The sequence below is a fragment of the Bos javanicus genome, chromosome 9 (assembly GCF_032452875.1).
Source record: "Bos javanicus breed banteng chromosome 9, ARS-OSU_banteng_1.0, whole genome shotgun sequence".
Lineage (NCBI taxonomy): Eukaryota > Metazoa > Chordata > Mammalia > Artiodactyla > Bovidae > Bos > Bos javanicus.
The window spans coordinates 37057806-37078593 of NC_083876.1; the positions used below are offsets into that span (position 1 = coordinate 37057806).

The 20788-nt window shown below is 37.0% G+C and overlaps 1 protein-coding gene across 9 annotated transcripts in view; it reads left to right on the forward strand.

Annotated features, from left to right (window-relative positions):
- LOC133253824 (uncharacterized) overlaps positions 1–20788 on the forward strand; it is a 175966-nt gene that overhangs the window by 88530 nt on the left and 66648 nt on the right. For 4 of the 9 annotated variants that reach the window (XR_009738455.1, XR_009738456.1, XR_009738457.1 and 1 more), the window contains 2 exons: positions 1337–1483; positions 12654–12878. The exons of 2 other annotated variants lie outside the window; for them this stretch is intronic. The gene's annotated coding sequence lies outside the window, so the exon portion shown is untranslated. Of the gene's footprint in view, positions 1–1336; positions 9230–12653; positions 12879–20788 lie in introns of those variants that run through there. 3 more of the 9 variants (XM_061427540.1, XM_061427537.1, XM_061427542.1) reach the window with 2 other exon arrangements.

The following is a 20788-nucleotide window of genomic DNA, read 5'->3' on the forward strand; positions in this document are numbered from 1 at the left end:
GAGATTTAAAAAAAATTGACTGCCAATTTAGAGTAGAGGGTAGAAACACACACAGTGAAGGAAACAGTGTCAATAAGACTAATCTGTGCTGACTCTGAAATACACATTAGCAGCTTTAGGAATTTGGAGAAGGCAATGGCACCCCACTCCAGTACTTTTGCCTGGAAAATCCCATGAACGGAGGAGCCTGGTGGGCTACAGTCCATGGGGTTGCAAAGAGTCAGACACGACTGAGCGACTTCACTTTCAACTTTTCACTTTCATGCATTGGAGAAGGAAATGGCAACCCACTCCAGTGGGTTGCCTGGAGAATCTCAGGGACGGTGGAGCCTGGTGGGCTGCCGTCTATGGGGTCGCACAGAGTCGGACACAATTGACGAGACTTAGCAGCAGTAGCAGCAGCAGCTTTAGGAATTATTCCTGTCGTTATAGTGAGGGTTTTTATTTTTATAAAAACAGAAACCAAAAATGTAGAAAAGAACTCCAACATTCAGATTACTACATGGAGCTTTGCAGTGGTGAAAGAAATTGTGCTTGTCCTATGTTTAAACATTTATTTCAGTCTTGAACTCTGCTTAAACCTCACCATGGGCCTTCAGCAGCCAGAGTTTAGAACCACGCAGTCCTGTCTTAGGCAAGCTTTTATTGTTTCCTTTGCAAGAAGAAAAGAAACACAATAATTCCAATCTCTCAAAAATGGTTTCTTTTGTTTTTCTAAAAATTTTCAAAAAAAAAAAATTGAAGGAAGTATCTTGCTGTAATTTTTTGTGTGTATCCCTAGAAGACACTGTCTTAGCTAGCCAGCACAATTTTCCATCTGGTTTTAAAAACTAACAGAACTTATTTTAGAGAACTACCATATTAGAGGCAGCAAATGAAAGACTTATAATATGACTTATTCCACAGGAAAAGAAAACAACCTGGAGATTCTACTTCCTCATATGAGATCAATACAAGCGCCCCCACGTGCGTGTGTATATAAATTTTGCAAGTCTTCCACACATGTGTTTTTCAAATGCCACTAGCTTGTAGAAAATAGCAAATCCCCTAGTTTTCTAGGAACCAAATCAATAAGATGTGGAATCTTCATCAGTCAAAAGCCAAGTACTTTGAAGTATTCATGCATACCAGCTGGAAGAAACATACCATTGCTATACTTAAACCTAAACACATGTACTGCATGATATTATTACTAAATTGTGTATATTAAGGTTCACAAATTCCTGGGTGCAACTATGCATGTTTAGGCAATTTCTAGGCTGATAAAAAGTAAAAAAAAAAAAAGAGAGAGAGAGAGACAAGTGATATATAAATTGATGTTTTAATTTTTTTGTAGTGGATCTTCTAAATTAATATGATTTATGCTGAATACTTTAAAAATTGTTTTGAGTTGATTTCCTGATAATGAAGACGAGTTTTTCTCAATCCAGTTGCCTCGTGGTTCCATGAATGATGGCACTCATTTGTGAGACAGGTGGCCAAGGTGAGAGGAACTTTCATTTATGCAAAATTTTAGTTCTGTCACACTAATATGTTCATAGTATGAACCTTAAAAACGTTCACACTAATGCCATGTTTTACCCAACGTATGCATAAACCATATTGGAGAAGGAAATGGCAACCCACTCCAGTGTTCTTGCCTGGAGAATCCCAGGGATGGGGGAGCCTCGTGGGCTGTCGTCTCTGGTGTCGCACAGAGTCGGACACGACTGAAGCGACTTAGCAGCAGCAGCATGCATAAACTTGAAGCTGGAATATTTATATTTACTCACATTTTTCACAATTGTCTTTTGAAAGAAAAATTTACCTTTACACACAGAATATTCTGTTTTGAAATAGTAACTGCTAGAGTCAACAAAGTGTGTCCTATTAGGGGATCAACTTGTCCTTATCCAGGAGGGTCAAGGGTCAAGGGAGCTAGTGGAGAAGAAACTAAGGAGACTCGATTTGTCTCTTCTCTTCCACTGAGTGGTAATGAGGTCTCTTCCCATCTCACTTTGTGTTAGAGACACAAGACTGTTTATCTCACTAGGGAATCTTCAAAAGACAAGGGGCTATTCTGGGAGAGCAGAGCAACTGATGGCCCTTTTTCCCTTAGACTTCTCTGGACATAAACTCCAAACGTGAAACTTTCAAAGAAAAATAATCCTCTGAAACTGCATCTTATTTGCTTACAAATATCTTCTTCCCTCCTCTATCCCATCACTCATGGCTAGAACAGCCTCTTAGTACTGAAGGAAGGGATTGGAATGTAATTCAAAAGAGTTAATTCTCTGATGAATGAGAAACAGAATCTCAGAGGTTAATGAAGGCTTCTGGGGTTATTTCTTCTTGTTTTGGAAATAAAATAATAAGGACACATTATCAAAAAGAATTATATAAGCATGCTGCTAAGTCGCTTCAGTCGTGTCCGATTCTCTGCGACCCCATAGACGGCAGCCCACCAGGCTCCCCCGTCCCTGGGATTCTCCAGGCAAGAACACTGGAGCGGGTTGCCATTTCCTTCATATTCTGTTAAAATACAAAGGACCTGATAGAAATCCAACTGACCAAGAATCTTCCAAATAAATAGTAACCCTGGCAGCTGGGAGGACCAAGTCTAAATAGCTTTTGCGAGTACACACTGAGACTCTCTTCATAAGACAGCTTTATACAGTTTTAGCTGTTAGGTGGCTATTTTTTTTATAAAATCACAAATCAAGTGTTTTGCTTGAATGTCTAATTAACCTATTCCTCTCCTTTCATAACCCATGTTTTCAAACACACATGCAAACACAAATACATACCACACATAAGATTTGGTATGATACTGGTGTCACGTTTGAGTGTGAATAGCTAATTTTGGGAATCATTTAGCAAATCCATCATGAATAATGTCTTAATCCAGAGGGTTTGTTTTCTTTTTAACATTTTTTCTTTTCCTTTTTTTTTTTAAACACAAGCATTTAATTCTGGTTTAAACATTACATGTTCTTGAGTAGGAATGAAGTGCCATGTAGCCTTTCAACACAGTTCTGAGTGTTTGACCTACCCTAGGAATATCTCCCTACTCCAAAGGAAAGGGTGGTCAAGATATTAAATTTATTCTTTAGAGGGTTAGTTGAGGTTTATTCTCTATCTTTTCCTCCCATGAAAATCTCTGGTGTCTGCTACCCCATGCTGGGGACCAGTAGACAAAAGCCTGGTGGTGAATCAAAAGTTGCAATTCAAGCCCTGAGAGAGAATTTCTATTAAAATGGACAACAGATGTGAACAAAGGAAAGAAATAGATCAAAGATGTGAACTCCATCCATGAGATTATTTGCAAACACAAAGCATGTAGGGTTTTTGTTATTTTTAACTTTTATCAATGCAAACTTCTGGGTGGAGGAGGAAATAACACCAAAAAAAAAAAAATAATGAAGGGAATAAGCAACCATAGAATAGAAAGAATCATGTCTGTGGAAAAGAATGGAATTTAAAAGAAAACATTTTTTGAGCACCTTGTTTATGTAGGCACTGGAGGGGATGCTGAGTAGAGACGCTTATAGCTTGACATGAGCTCTGCTTTGGAAAATCCAGAGTCCAGTGGAGAAGTCAAAATTAAAAAATAGCTTTAATGTAAGAGAAATGCAAGAATCCCAGAGGATGCAAAGTCAAATTATTCATTATATATGTTGATATAAAACTTTGGTATCCTTTTAAGAATTCTGAATTGTTTTCATAATTAAATAATGACCCAGCAATGGTTAGCCCTTGCATAAGAATTGAAACAATTTGGAAACAACTCAAGTAATTGTTGGCTTTTATGACTTATTCTTGTGCTGGAGAGTCTGAAGCAGTTCTGTAGAAGAAACAGTGGAGGCAGAGGATAGTGAATTCTAAGCCAGTGACTTTCAGCACCTTACCAGACTGCTACTTACACTTAGTCATTTCCTATAACTTCAAACTTCACCGCATCTCTCATTACTTCCTGACCAATTAGCATTCACACCTCGAGTGACAATGCCTTTTATTCGCTATTTGGCATTCACAACCCCAAGTAAATACTGGCAAATCAGTACCTCTTAGTCCAGACTTCACAAGTCTTTGGATGCAATTTAGAGGTTTCTTTTGAAAAGTTATTGGGTACTTGTTGATATAGCTTTCATTTCTATAATAAAATGTTAAGGCTGGTGACAACTGTATCTTAAAATAGTCCTATAGCAATGATGAATGACACGATGATGGTGCTTACTTCAAATGCTCATTATGCAGATATCAAAAAATTTGGGGGGAGAAACTACCTGAGTTAGTAGAAGAAAATGGGAGAAAGTATTGGGCTTGTCCTTTCTTTAAAAATTTGTTTTCATTTTAAGAAACATCAAGTTTAAATACACTAACTGCTTATTTTAGGACCTTGAAAATGCTCTCAAGTCTATAGAATCATTTTGGAAGTCTCTTTTTTTGATAAGGATATTCACGTAAGTGTGGACTAAAAAAGATGCACAACTTGAGAGTTGTTAGTTAAGTTTTATTTGGGACAAAATGAGGACTGCAGCCCAGGAGACAGACCTCAGATAGCTCTGAGAAACGGCTCCAAAGGGGCAGTCAGAGGAGGTCACTATATAAGATTTGGGGGAGGGGGGAGTTCAATGCAAGCACTTACTATACAAAAGGTTTTCTGCTAGTCAGGAGAAGCTGATGTCACCATGAGGGGACTTAGTGATTTTCTAGATATGAAGAGGTGGAAGGATTGAAATCACGAAATCAGTTCTGAAGATATCTAACTATCTAAAGACCTGTTTGACCAGAGTCCCTTGAGCACAGAGTGCCTCACTCCACCCTGAAATCCCTCAAGAGGTGTTGGAGGTCAACTGCAGCAGCACAGAGTTCAGTCTCCACAGAGGCAGATGGCAAACACCATTGTTGTTCAGTCACTGGCAAATGCTCTTGGCAAGTGCCGATTTGTAGTTGATAGGCAAGTGCCAATTTGTCGTTGACATAAGGAAAAAGAAGTCTGTAGTTAAAACTTTCCTGAACAGTGATCTCAAATGGCAGGGATCCCAAACCAAGTAAAAAAATTGTTTCAAATTCTAAATTAGAAAACAAATTAATTATTCTTCAATTTGTAACAAATTACAGTGCCTCTATTGTAGCATTCAATTGTATTTTTATGTGCTAATTTCTTTTTTATGGTAGGCATTCACACTAATATTATTCAGTAAAGAGCATTGCCCTAGGAGGTTAAATGATTGTAAAGGCTGCTTCTAAAATTTTATATGTCCAAAGTTAATTCACAAAGTGGAAGATAAATTTATTTTTGATTTCTCTTATTCTGAGTAGCTAGGGCTAGTAAAAACAGAGATATTTAAACAAATGGAAGAAAAATAAACAGTATGATTTTCATTTATTTCTATGTAAAAGTAGATTTTATTTAGAAATCATCTGTTTTGTGACACAGTTTCCAAACATATACTGTGGTAAAAGTTAAGTTCTTACCTTTAAGTAATGTAACTTCAGGATAAACACCTTAATTAATTGGAAAGGGTAACATCCAGTTTTCCTACCCAGATAGAATGAAATAGGATATAAAGTAAAAAATCAATAGCACTTCAGAGTGATCAAATTATTTTCACAGTGAGTAGATGGATTCATGGGCAAAGTCAGCTTTAAAAGAGATAGGCAGCTACTTAAGGTTCACATGAAAGGAAGTTAGAAAGGGAATCCAACCTCACAACACGGTGATTTTAATTATTTGTAATTATGAGGGATAGACTGAGGAAGAGCCTGTATAAAAGAAAATTATAGAAAAGAACCCCCCCAACCAACATTTCTTTTTCTAGTCACTTTCAACATACATCTTCTCACCATATTTTTTCAAAATTCCTATCTGCCTATAGGCAATGAAATTGTCCAAAGTCAGAATAACCTGTTCTTTTAATCCTCTTGATCTGATGAATATAGCAATATATCAAAGAGAAAGACCCAGTTTGTGGGAGAGAAGCAACATTCTGGAATAACATTTAATATGGATGATCAGTCCTTGAGAAACTAAAGACTAGTTATGCATAGTTATCAAGGGAAATTTGGAATGACAGGAATATCAGAAGAGTTTAAAGACCATTAAGAAAAGGTTGATGCACAATAGCTGAGTGTTCCATAATAGACTGGACATCGATGAAATGGGATGATTTTATGCCTGATTCCCATATGTTCATAAATGAAGCAAATCACACAAAAGAAACAAATTGCTTTCCCTCTTAGTGGATATCCTGGGTCCAAAGCCTGGGTTCCATAAAGTGTATTTTCTTTTTCTCCAGTTCCACCTTCTCTCATGTCCTGCCTTGCACGTCACCCTTGAGAAGCCCTGAAGTGTTCATTATGTCCTTACTCTCTTCAACCGTTTCCTCCAGTACACATTTATGCCACGCTAATCCTTAGGAAATTCTCTCTCTATGAAAAACTTTCCTGTGTTTTATTGCCACCACTCATTTTTAATGTATGCAGTTCAGTCATTATATTATATAGCAAAATTTCCCTGATCTCCTATTTGAACTTGGTTGCATCTTTGGGAACTCTTAAGTAAATCCTATGCAATTGCATATATGAAAATATCATCCATTTCCTTGTCTGTCTTCTTAAGTAAACCTTTAGCATGTCTCATATAGGTATAGCACATAGTACAAAAGAGTGCTCAGCATACACATGGTGAAATAAACCAAATAGAATTGAAAGTTGCCCTGTATTAGAGTTTGTCAAAATGTTGTCCACTACCTGGTGGGTGTGTGCGTGCTCAGTGGCTTCAGTCGTGTCCAACTCTTTGCAACCCTATGGACTGTAGCCCATCAGGGTCCTCTGTCCATGGGATTCTCTAGGCAAGAATACTGGAGTGGGTTGCCATGCCCTCCTCCAGGGGATCTTCCCAACCCAGGGATTGAATCCGTGTCTCTTATGTCTCCTGCCTTGGCAAGTGGATTCTTTACCACTAGCTCCACCTGGAAAACTCCTCCCACTCCAGTGTAAGTAAGTGTTAATTGATCCGTCAAGTCTCATGCTTTTTGGCTTCCCTGGTGGCTCAGGTGGAAAAAAAAAATCTGCCTGCAATGCAGGAGACCTGGGTTTGAGCCCTGGGTTGGGAAGATCTCCTGGAGAAGGAAATGGCAACCCACTCCAGTATTCTTGGCAACCCACTCCAGTATTCTTTGCAACCCCATGGACTACAGCCCACCAGGCTCCTCTGTCCATAAGATTTCCCAGGCAAAAATTCTGGAATGGGTTGCTAGTCCCTTCTCCTGTAAATAGTATTTTATACTCTGCAGTGAAATTATGTACAAAAATTGAGTAGGCGTTTAGAAGCTTCAACTACAATTTAATATTGTTGCAATATTTGAAGTCATGACTTGTCTCTATGAACAGGGTACAGTTCAGTTTGACTACTCTCAAACTTCTATGGTGTATAATATATGGCATGATGTGCATAATAATCATGTGTTATAAGAATGCATGACAACTGGGTTAGTCAACTGTAACCCCAAAAGGTAGAGAAATATGAGAGAACATAAATATGTGTTTATTCTTACAACTTGTCATTTTCAATCATTATATTTTAATCAAGTTAAATTTCTAATATAATAACAAACAAAATATATTATTTATATATATTTCTCATTAATGTATGGTAAAAATAAGCTTCCCTGGATAATTTTTGGTTAAAAAAAAAGCCTTTCTCTAAATATGGCTATAGAAATACTTGAAATGATGCTGCTGATGATGGTGGGGATTCTACAGAAATAAAGATTGAAAGAGTTTCTGCTGCCTTTATTTGGAATAATGATTTGTCATATGCTGAGTTCCATTTTATAGCCATAAATGATTGTGGAATGCTGAAATCACAGTTGTTTATTAGTTAATATGTTTGGCTAAGGTAAAGAAATCATTCAAAGTCAAGTCAATAACATATGAATCATAAACCATAGGTTTAAAGCCAAAAGGATTCTAGAAAACAAAAGCTTAGAGAAGCAGATGTTTAATATTTCACATCTGTGTATTACTGATTTTAAGTCTTTTTGTAAAGTAGCACTTTGATAAAAATAAGAAATCATATACAACTACTGAAGTAGTAGTGAAGGCTGATTCAAAAATGCTTTCTTAGAAACATTGGAAAAATCTGCAAAGTAAGATTATGCATCTGTTTTTACTGATGTTTTTACTGATCTAAGTTTGATGTTTTCAGGAATTGCTTAATTCTATGGAAGGCCTAAGCATAGAATAAACACAACTCTCAGGGTATTTTTTTTTAATTTGCCCTTGACAAATGGACATATTATTAAAACAGCAATAAATTATTTAATTTATTATTAAAACAGCAATTCCTTTAGTATCTGTGCAATCTGAACATGTTGATAACGTGAAGGAAGAGTTTTTTTATCTTCATTAATGACAGTTAAATGCTAGCTCTAAACTGTATAAAAGTAAAACTACAATAGATTAAATTTTAAACAAATCTGGTTTGGGGTTTGTTTTGCAGAGGAGCATTGATATGATGATGTGTCCATTGTGGTAGAAAAATCTTCCCGAGTCACTATCTAGATTAGGAGCTTGGGTTAGGATGTAGGTAATGCACACAGAAGTCTTGCCATTAAAATAAAAACACATCTAGTGTAGACTCTTAGTGTAAGAGTACCCTAGCAATGGAGTAAGATTTGCAAGTTAGGTAAGTTTAATGTACTAAAGTAGAGACTATTCTCTTTATTATGATAATATGGAAACTGATTGTAAAGTACTGTTAGTGTACCCTGAGGTGAGAGGATGAAAGGGAGGAAATTCTGCCAAGACAGCTTAAACTATGAAATACATTCTTTGTGCATCTGCAAGATAAGAAACAGTTTGGTCCCAAATGTTTAAAGATGGGAATCAGACCACTGGAATTTCTTGTCTCTCTGTTTTTGTATTTTCAAATGATTTTAATACTTGCATGCATGTGAGGAAGGTATGCAACCTGCTTTTCAGTGGCTGATAAAATTGAAAAGCAAAAATAAAAGTTAAAAGCTTGAAAAGAATAGAACTTCTATAGATTATAATAGATTTTATGAAACAACAATTATTAGTAAAGCAGACAATGATCTTGATATTGCACATCTGTGAAAAGTTATCACCAAACACCTTACAAATTTAATAGAATGTTGCATTGTCTGTGATTCTGATAATCAGTTCAGTTCAGTTTATTTGCTCAGTCATGTCTGACTTTTTGTGACCCCATGGACTGCAGCACACCAGGCTTTCCTGTCCATCAACAACTCCCAGAACTTGCTCAAACTCATGTCCATCAAGTCAGTGACATTATCCAACCATCTCATCCTCTGTTGTTGCCTTCTCCTCCTGCCTTCAATTTTTCCTGCATCAGGGTCTTTTCCAATGAGTCAGTTCTTTGCATCAGGTGGCCAAAGTATTGAAATTTAAGCATCAGTCCTTACAATGAATATTCAGGACTGATTTCCTTTAGGATTGACTGGTTTGATCTCCTTGCACTCCAAGGGACTCTCAAGAGTCTTCTCCAACACCACAGTTCAAAAGCATCAATTCTGTGCTCAGCTTTCTTTATGATCCAACTCTCCCATCCATACATGACTACTGGAAAAACTATAGCTTTGACTAGATGGACTTTTGTTGGCAAAGTAATGTCTCTGCTTTTTAATATTCTGTCTATTTTAGTTATAGCTTTTCTTCCAAGGAGCGAGTGTCTTTTAATTTCATGGCTGCAGTCACCATCTGCAGTGATTTTGGAGCCCAGAAAAATAAAGTCTGTCACAGTTTCCATTGTTTCCCCATCTATTTGCCATGAAGTGATGGGACCAGATGCCATGATCTTAGTTTTCTGAATGTTGAGCTTTAAGCCAACCTTTTCACTCTTCTCTTTCACTTTCATCAAGAGGCTCTTTAGTTCTTCTTCCCTTTCTGCCGTAAGTGTTGTGTCATCTGCATGTCTGAGGCTATTGATATTTCTCCCGGCAACCTTGATTTCAGCTTGTGCTTCATCTACCCCAGCATTTCACATGATGTACTCTGTATATAAGTTAAATAAGCTAGGTGACAATATACAGCCTTGAGGTACTCCTTTCCCGATTTCGAACCAGTCTGTTGTTCCATGTCTGGTTCTAACTCTTCCATGTTGGTTCTAACTGATTCTAATAATAGAAAAGCCAGAATTATAGTTTATCTGTTTATATTTCTTTCATTATCCTAGTAATTTATCTTTATTTTATTGTTCATGTAAAGTTATAAATAAATTACTAATAGAAACAGTTCATTCACCATGAATCCTATGAGAACTGTTCTAGATCTGTGATACTCAAATTTGAAGGTGCATTTGAGTCACCTCAGGACCTTGTTAAAATCCAGCCTCCAATTCACAGATCTCAGGTGGGGTTAGGGAATCTGCATTTCCAATAGCTCGCAGTGATACTGATGCCCTTCCTTGGTCTGGGGACTACATTTCAAACTGCAACTTTCCAGATAATAGCTCTTGTCTTTCTTCAGAGAACATTTTTAGCTATTAAAGTCACTACACACTCTTGTTTTATGGGAAAATGGTATTTAATTTTTGATTAAGCATTTAAAGTATAACAGGAGTATGTAGGGAGCTCCTAGGGACCAGGCAGTTTCTCTGCAGTTACCACAGAACCTGGTGGGCAGTGCCTCTGGTCTGATGGTACGTAAGCCCAAAACTTGCTCAAGAGAAAAAGGAGGCCAGGGGAACTTTGCAATTTATCGATAGCATTTCCCTGGGAACTTAGCCACACTGTTTTTAAGTGAAGATATATCAAGCTCTTCATACCATATTTTCCCTAGTTTTTTGATCTGCTTCAAGTCATGCATGGGATAGGAGTCCCTCCACCCTGCAATTTCACTGAAGGCAAACTGGACATGGGTTTTTTTCCTATTGATTTATCCATATAAGTATCAGTGCAAAATGTAGAAATTTAAGGCTCTCTGTGTTACTCACTTTTAGAGATTAATATATGATAAAATCCAGAAATTTCTTCATGAATAGTTGTATCTTCTAATGAGAATGAATGAGACTATGGTGTTTGACCAACGTTATGTCCCTTTAGTTCTAGGTAGTTTGCAGGCTAATGATATCAGTATTAAATATGTTAAATACAAAAATACAACCAAGATCCTTTGACATGAAAAGAAATGAGAGCATAAATCTACATAGTCTACAAATCAATATTTTAAAAAATAGTCTTTGTTGATTCGTAAACACAGTACAATGCACTTATGCAGAAAACTATGTGGAGAGCTCATGACTTTGAATATGAATAAATAAATAGATAAATGCAGATATAAAAAAGTATCCTAGCATAGTATCATTATGATTCTTCCAAAGAAGTACAATTTCTCAGTGTTATGCCAATTTATGTAAGTTACCTTGTTCTAGAAAACACATTCTTATCATTCCACCCTTATACTGATATTTGGTAGTGTTTATTATAGAAAAGGTGTTTCCCTGGTGGCTCAGCTGGTAAAGAATCCTCCTGCAATGCAGGAGACCTGGGTTTGATCCCTGGGTTGGGAAGATCCCCTGGAGAAGGGAACAGCTGCTCACTCCAGTATTCTGGCCTGGAGAATTCCGTGGACTGTGTATAGTCCATAGAGTCACAAAGAGTTGGACATGACTGAGAAACTTTCATGTTAAAGGACACTCTGATGGCAGACCCCAGACAAATATTATACATGCAGATAAAAGATCATTAAAATTTTAAAAGTCTCATTTAGAATATTTGAAGAATGTTTGATACTATGAAGTAAAAAACTTTTCTTTTTACTTATCATTGAGCTTTTGTATATACCATTTGTATGTATCATTGAGCTTTTATATACCACATTTGTATACAAAGAAAGCTTACCAAAGAGCTTTCTTTGTATACAAATGTGGTATACATCACAGAATTAAACTTAAATGGTTATAAAAATGAATTGTGCCACTTTATAATAATTATCAACTCTCAAAGCAAAGTTAAAATTAAATTATAGCATGAAAATTCATAAAAGTATGCATAAATGTTAACAAATGTAATTGATTTATAGAAATTATATGGTCTGATTTGAAGAGAAATTCTAAAATAATAATTATAATAAAGAACTTCTAGACCTTTCTTTGTTGGCTAGCACACCAAGAAATCCCCATTCAACAATGCAACACTTAATAAAATGTCCAAGATGGACACATGGCTTTATTTTTCCAGCTCTCTCAAAATGGCATTTGAAGTTTTCTATATTTTTTCCCAAAATGTTTAAGACAAAATCCCTTTTTAGTCCACATCATTTCCTATTTTTTCCAACGACAGTAAAATCTGATTATTAGCAAAACAACAGAGTGCTTTCTGGCAACCAGCTGTCACAGAGTCATGCTGGGCACGCCACAACACAATTGAATTGTAACAAGTAAAGAGAATATCTTTAAAAACTTTTACTTTCATAATGACCTTAAGTGATATACAAAGCTAAATTTAGAAATATTACATGAACATTGATCTAGGATTGAAAAATCTCTGAAGAAAGGAATCGTTTGTTGGATTGAGTGAATAATAATAAAATGTTACTTTCAAATAACTATCCACTTCCTTTGCATGTGTATATTTTTTTCATATTGTTAAATAATCCATCCCTTGTTTTTAAATACTCTATAGTGCTGGAATAGGGCCCATCGTGCTGGAAACCGGGACAGCGAAAAATGAACTCAGCAGAAAGCTCACACGGCCCAGTCTCAGATTCCAGAAGACTTCCGGTTAAGAAACTTTGGACCACTGGACAAAACCCCAAGAGGGATTGTCAGAAGATTCTCTGACCAATCCTGAGGAAATCTGATACACTGATGGAAGCAACTTTGTCTTGGATGGAAAAAGAAGAGCCGGGTATGCAGTAGTCTCCAATTTTGAGACCATAGAGGCTAAGCCTCTGCCACCAGGTCAACAAGCTACAACATGCAGTGCCAGTTCAACAAAGATATAAACTACAGCCGACCATGGAAAATATCATACACCCTTGGACACCACTATAAAGACTCTGAGGCTTGAGACTAGCAACTGGGGGAGGCCCAATACCCCTCACTGTCCCAGTTCAGCAGGAAGTAGCCAGAAAGACCTCAATGCCCCTATTCCCAAAGAATTGGGCCTCCCATCTCTTGAGGGGGGAATGTTAGGTAGGTAGAATAGGGAAAAGGAGTCCAAAATGACGGTAGCTAAAAGACAAGGAAGGGAAAAGCCCGTGAAAATAGAATAAAAGAAGGTCCGAGGACCGGAGTGAGGACCTCAGGTAAAACAAACAACACTCCTGGCTGGCCCAATTTATATAGGACAGGCCCAGGGAGAGAGAAACATATAAATAGAAGAACCAAAGCCAGCTCTCTCTCTCTCTCTCTCCCGCGCACTGGGGCGCTCTTCTTGTGTCTTTGGATCGATGTGCCCTCATGCCTTGAAGATTGATTTTCCTGCTATCTTCTAAATAAAATAGAGCTGTAACACTGAGCTGTAACACTGATTTGTCTAAGAGCTATAACACGGTCCATTCGAGACCTGAGAGCTATAACGTGGTCTATCCAAGACCTGAGAGCTGTGACACTCCGAGGGGCTTTAATGTCCGTCACTCCAAATCTTTGTTGTGACAAGACAAAGAGCCGAGGAACATACACTCGCGTGACAGCTCTTTGCATCAGGTGAAAGTATTGCACCAGGGTAGTACATCCTAAAGTGTGCCTTGGTGGCATATTGATTATTTTGAATTAAAGTTACTTAAGAGGTAACCACGGAGAAGGCAATGGCAACCCACTCCAGTACTCTTGCCTGGAAAATCCCATGGACAAAGGAGCCTGGTAGGCTGCAGTCCATGGGGTCGGACACGACTGAGCAACTTCACTTTCATAGTTATTTTCATGATTTAATATTAAAATATGGCTTCCAGAGATCTCTGTTTTGTCAAAATTGATCCTTAACTTCTGAAAAGAATTGCTTTTTTTTTTTTTTCAGTTATCCAATACAGGTTGTTGTACCTATATGAATTTCTCTTGGGTTGACCAAAAAGTTCATTCAGAATAATTTTTTGGTCAACCCAATATCTGCTGGGATTCTCTGTTGGATTTTTATATTGTTGCAAATGCAATCATTCTTAAAGGAAATGTTGGGATATCTTTGTAAGAATGCTTCTCTATGGTGACAAACTTGTTGATGTTTCCCTTTATTTCCAATCTGACTTTAAAGTCTCCAGCCTTATTAACCTCATGCTTTGGATGTTGTAATTGTTGTGAAAAAGACAGTAGAGGAAAAGACCACTATGCATAATTAAGGTAGATAATAATGGACAAATAAGTGCCTCCTATGAACTTTGAGTGTGCCAGCAAACATTTCATTCACCATTTAACTGATCCCTTATAGAACAAGATTCTAAAAGTGGAACTGATGTTAACTGAAAATGGGTGTTTAGATATAGATTTTGTGAAAATGATTCTTAAGCTCCAATTCTCTGCTAATTTCATGTTAATTCTGAGTAGTATTTGTGCCAAACTGGGGATAATTTAAGTCTACCATTTATGAATGTTTGCCATAAAGCAAATACTAAGTAAGTTGGTCCAAACATTATGTATTGTGATTTTTTTTCATGATTCATTTTTTAAAGCTACTGTGCTATGTACACATATTTTGAATGAAATAACAAACATGGATAGGCATTTCATTTATACAGGCTGCCTTAATTCAAGATGTGATATCCATCCATGGTAAACATTTACATTGTTAAACAGGCCTTTCCCAACATTTGAGGGGCAAGGATAAGAATAAAATTGTATACTAGACATATACCATGTGTCTAAATATTTAAAAGGTATAAACTGAGGTATCAACTTTTTAATTTATTCAAACTTCATACTCTGTCAAATATACTTTCATATCAAAAGAATTTCTGCAAAGCTATAATTTTTTATATGCTGAAAGTTGAGATATCAAAGAAAATTGAATTATTATTGCACATATTTGAATATTCTGTTTATGAACCAAGTATGTTTGATGGCTAATAATATAAATACATGTTATTTATTTTAGCACATTTCTGCTCTAATGATGTTGCTATTATCAACATTTTTACATTATTTTTGTGTATTGGCAGTCACTATCTAAAGCCTTAAAAGTATACCCATTGAAAACATTTTTATCAAGATGCAAATTAAATATAAAATATTAAAAGTAGTTTTTATGTTTTCAAGAAAGTATATTTTCCCAAAATATTAAATTTGTCTACTAACATAAAGGCAAGTGCAATTTTTCATTTTCATATATCAAATGTAATAAGTATTAAAATATTTAAATGTTTATTTTTTCAAATATATTTAAAAAAACTGATCTTTAAAAATTGAAATTTGTTAAATATTTTTGTTAAAACATTCTAACATTCAGTGTTCATCTAGTTGTCCTTAAATAGTCCTGTAAATAGTCAGGACTATTAGGTACGTTACTTGACCACAGATACATAAATTTAAGGGTGATAGAAATTGTTTAATACTGCAAAAAGTTTATTGATCATCATTGCAACTTTTGTGTATCCAAGGTAATCTCTGAGTGCCTTCAGAACCACAAACTGAAACACAAAGAGAATCCTAAAAATGGATGCTTTCAGTGCTACTGGAAAATCATCATGCAAAACTTACTGCATTCATACTATGTGAGAGGAAGAATTTAGTTAATTCATTTTTCTACTTTCTCCATGTGTTGGCCTCCCAAATCACTTTGAAGCAGTGTCCATCTCCAGTGTTGGCAATGACACATCTCACATATATTTAAGCACTGTGGACTTCCATTTTGAGGGTATAGGGCAAACGATGGGTTAAAGTGTTTCCCTGGCACTTAAATGGTGCTGGTCAGGAAGACAGTTGTTTAGGGTTCCAGGTGTAGCTCAGGGGCTCCAACTGAGCTCTGCCTTCTGAGTGACATAGTCTCTTATGTTCCTTTTAATCTAAGTTTTTTTCTGTCTGTGATATGCAGAATTTTTTAAAGTATATCTCCTAAGGCAGGGCCCTTCCTGCCCAGTTTTCCAGAGCAGAATTTCATTTTTTCCCAAGTATGATGCAGAGGGCCTAAGAAATCAGCTTGGGAATTCAGCTAAAAGTCATACCAGTCAAGACATTTTAATGATGGAGAAGTTCAAACTCACCTCAACTTGGATTTATTAACATTTAAAGGAAGAAAAGATACTTTGCAGGGTACATAGTCTATGTATAAAGTATAATTTGCATGTTTTGGAATTAAATGGGCTGTGTGTAGAACATGGCCATTTACAACTAATATTTGTAGTTCCATACTAGTCACCTTCCTGTTAGAGGTGACCTGACATGACCTTGAAAAAATTCTCCTGCAAGAATTCCATGTGCTTTGCAAACTATTTTGTAGACTCATGTTTTAAATTAATTATATATACTTAACATGATATTAATTACCTCTATGAATTATAATTCTGTCAAGGGCAACACATTTTTTATATTTAAAACAAGTAAAAAGAGACAGAGATGCTATCTATCCAAATGGCAAAAGTCTGGCAACTGGTAACTTATAGTATGAACCTGCCAAATATGTCCTGCTGCGTTACCATGTGGCCACCTGCCAAATAGCTCTGCATTGCATCCTCAATAGGTTTAACAAGAGGAAGTGGAAAGGGACTCAACTATAGTGCTATGGTTCAATTAATAAGCATTTGTTCAGAAAATCTTAATGATTTAAATTGAATATCCTGTCCAGTAGAATGTGCAGGCTTACAGCTTGACAAGAACACAGCTAATTCTGTTTAGATATTTTAAAATACCTATTTTAAGGACATCACTTATTTATTAATTACATGCTTAGGATTCATATTTTAGATAAAGGGCACATGAAGTACAAGTTATTGAGAGTTGAGTTAATAGGAAGTGGAGCATACGCATAAATTCCTCCTCTGTTCCATTATTTATGATTTGGGGTTTAAACAAAGTGAATTTCTCAGAAGTAACGCTTCCATCAGAGTCTAGTGCTCCCATTCTTAAATCACTTACATGTAGGTATGTTTAAATGTCTGTAGTAAAACACATCACTCTTTGTTTTTCATATCCATAGGTTAAGAGAGTCCCTAAGTGAGGGGAATGAAAGCCTTATAGAATTGGGCATTTGGAGGAAAAAAAAAAAAACAAGAGAAATCATATAAAATATCCAAGAGAAATACATAGGATGGGAGTGGGAGGGAGGCTTAAGAGGGAGGTGATTTATGTATGCTTGATTCATGTTGTTATGCAGCAGAAACTAACACAGCATTGTAAACTAATTATCTTTCAATTAGAAGTTAAAGAAAAATACATAGAACAATAGGAAAGTTTAACTTCGAATCATGGCATATTTATGGTGAAAGTTGCCTGGTTATTGTTCAGTCGCTAAGTTGTGTCCAACTCTTTGAGATCCCATGGACTGCAGTATGCCAGGCATCCCTGTCCTTCACTATCTCCCAAAGTTTGTTAAAACTCATGTTCACTGAGATGGTGATGCTATCCAACCATTTTATCCTCTGTTTCCCCCTTCTCCTTCTGTCCTCAATCTTTCCCAGTGTCAGGGTCTTTTCCAATGAGCTGGCTCTTCAAGTCAGGTGACCAAAGTATTGGAGCTTCAACTTCAGCATAAGTGGCCAAGTATTTGAGTTTCAGCTTCAGCATCAGTCCTTTCAATAAAATATTCAGGACTGATTTCCTTTCAGATGTCTGGTTTGATCTCCTTGTTGTCCAAGGGACTGTCAAGAGTCTCCTCCAATACTACAGTTCAAAAGCATCAAAGGAGAAAAGGAAAGATACACCCGTTTGAAAGCAGAGTTCCAAAGAATAGCAAAGAGAGATAAGAAAGCCTTCCTCAGTGATCAATGCAAAGAAATAGAGGAAAACAATAGAATGGGAAAGACTAGAAATCTCTTCAAGAAAATTAGAGATACCAAGGGAACATATAATGCAAAGATGGGCACAGTAAAGGACAGAATTGGTATGGTCCTAACAGAAGCAGAAGATATTAAGAAGTGGTGGCAAGAATACACAGAAGAACCATACAAAAAAGATCTTCATGACCCAGACAACCACAATGGTGTGATCTCTGGACTAGAGCCAGATATCCTGGAACATGAAGTCGAGTGGGCCTTAGGAAGCATCCCTACCAACAAAGCTAGTGGTGGTGATTGAATTCAATCACCAACTCCTGGAGCTTGCTCAAAGTCATGTCCATTGTGTCAGTGATGCCATCCACCCATCTCATCCTCTGTCATCCCCTTCTCCGCCTCAATCTTTCCCAGAACCAGGGTCTTTTCCAATGAGTCAGTTCTTTGCATCAGGTGGCCAAAGAATTGGCGTTTCAGCTTCAGCATTAGTCCTTCCGATGAATATTTAGGACTGATTTCCTTCAGGATGGACTGGTTGGATCTCCTTGCAGTGCAAGGGACTCTCCAAAGTTTTTCTCCAACACCACAGTTCAAAAGCATCAATTCTTCAGTGCTCAGCTTGCTTTATGGTCCAACTCTCCCATCCATACATGACTACTGGAAAAAACTAGCTTTGACTAGACAGACTTTCGTCAATAAAGTAATGTCTCTGCTTTTTAATATGTTGTCTAGGTTTGTCATAGCTTTTCTTCCAAGGAGCAAGCATCTTTTAATGTCACGGCTGCAATCACCATCTGCAGTGATTCTGGATCCCAAGAAAATAAAGTCCATCACAGTTTCCATTGTTTCCCCATCTATTTGCCATCAAGTGATGGGACCAGATGCCATGATCTTAGTTTCCTGAATGTTGAGTTTCAAGCCAGCTTTTTCACTCTCCTCTTTCACTTTCATCAAGAGGCTGTTCAGTTCCTTTTCACTTTCTGCCATAAAGGTGGTGTTATCTACATATCTGAAGCTACTGATATTTCTCCCAGCAATCCTGATTCCAACTTGTGTTTCATCCAGCCTGGCATTTCACATGATGTAGTCTGAATATAAATTAAATAAGCTAGTGACAATATACAGCCTTGAGGCACTCCTTTCCCAATGTGGAACCAGTCTGTTGTTCCATGTCTCGTTCTAACTGTTGCTTCATGACCTGCATACAGATTTCTCAGGAGGTGGTCTGGTAGTCCCATCTCTTTCAGAATTTTCCACAGTTTGTGGTAATCCACACAGTCAAAGGCTTTGGCATAGTCAGTAAAGCAGAAGTAGATGTTTTTCTGGAATTATCTTGCTTTTCGATGATTCAGTGGATGTTGGCATTTGATCTCTGGTTCCTCTGCCTTTTCTAAATCCAGCTTGAACATTTGGAAGTTCTCAGTTCATGTACTGTTGAAGCCTTACTTGGAGAATTTGAGCATTACTTTGGTAGCGTATGAGATTAGTGCAATTGTGTGGTGTTTTGAAAAATTTTTGGCATTGCCTTTCTTTGGGATTGGAATGAAAACTATCCTCTTTCAGTCTTGTGGCTACTACTAAGTATTCCAAATTTGCCGGCATATTGAATGCAGCACTTTCAAGCATCATCTTTTAGGATTTGAAATAGCTCAGTTGGAATTTGTATTTGTATTGATGCTTCCTAAGGCCCATTTGACTTTGCATTCCAGGATGTCTGGCTCTTGGTGAGTGATCCCACCATCATGGTTTTCTGGGCCGTGAAGATCTTTTTTGTATAGTTCTTAAGTGTAGTCTTGCCACCTCTTCTTTCATATCTTCTGCTTCTGTTAGGTCCATACCATTTATGTCCTTTATTGGGCCCATCTTTGTATGAAATGTTCCCTTGGTATCTCTAATGTTCTTGAAGAGATTTCTAGTCTTTCCCATTCCAATGTTTCCTCTATTCCTTTGCAATGATCACTTAGGAAGGCTTTCTTATCTCTCCTTGCTATTCTTTGGAACTCTGCATTCAGATGGATGTATCTTTCCTTTTCTTCTTTGCCTTTCACTTCTCTTCTTTTCTGAGCTATTTGTAAGGCCTCTTCATACAACCATTTTGCCTTTTTGCATTTCTTTTTCTTGGGGATGATCTTGATCACTGCCTCCTACACAATGTCATGAATCTCTGTCCATAGTTCTTCAGGCACTTTGTCTATCAAATCTAATCCCTTGAATCTATTTGTCACTTCCACTGTATACTCATTAGGGATTTGATTTAGGTCATACCTGAATGGTCTGAACTTCCCTGATGGCTCAAACAGTAAAGCGTCTGTCTACAATGTGGGAGACCCAGGTTCAAGCCCTGGGATGGGAAGATCCCCTGGAGAAGGAAATGGCAATCCACTCCATACTATTGCCTGGAAAAGTGGTTTTCCCTACTTTTTTCAATTTAAGTCTGAATTTGGCAATAAGGAGTTCATGATCTGAGTCACAGTCAGCTCCCGATCTTGTTTTTGCTGACTGTATAGAGCTTCTCCATCTTTGGCTGCAAAGAATATAATCAATCTGATTTCAGTGTTGACCATCTGGTGATGTCCATGTGTAGAGTTGTCTCTTGTGTTGCTGGAAGAGGGTGTTTGCTATGACCATTGCATTCTCTTGGCAAAATTCTGTTAGCCTTTGCTCTCCTTCATTTTGTACTCCAAGGCCAAACTTGCCTGTTATTCCAGGTATCTCTTGACTTCCTACTTTTGCATTCTAGTCCCCTATGATGAAAAGCACATTTTTTCTTTACTTAGTTAGTTCGATAAGGTCTTGTAGGTCCTCATAGAACTGTTCAACTTCAATTTCTTCAGCATTATTGGTTGGGACATAGACTTGGGTTACTGTGATATTGAATAATTTGCTTTGGAAATGAACAGAG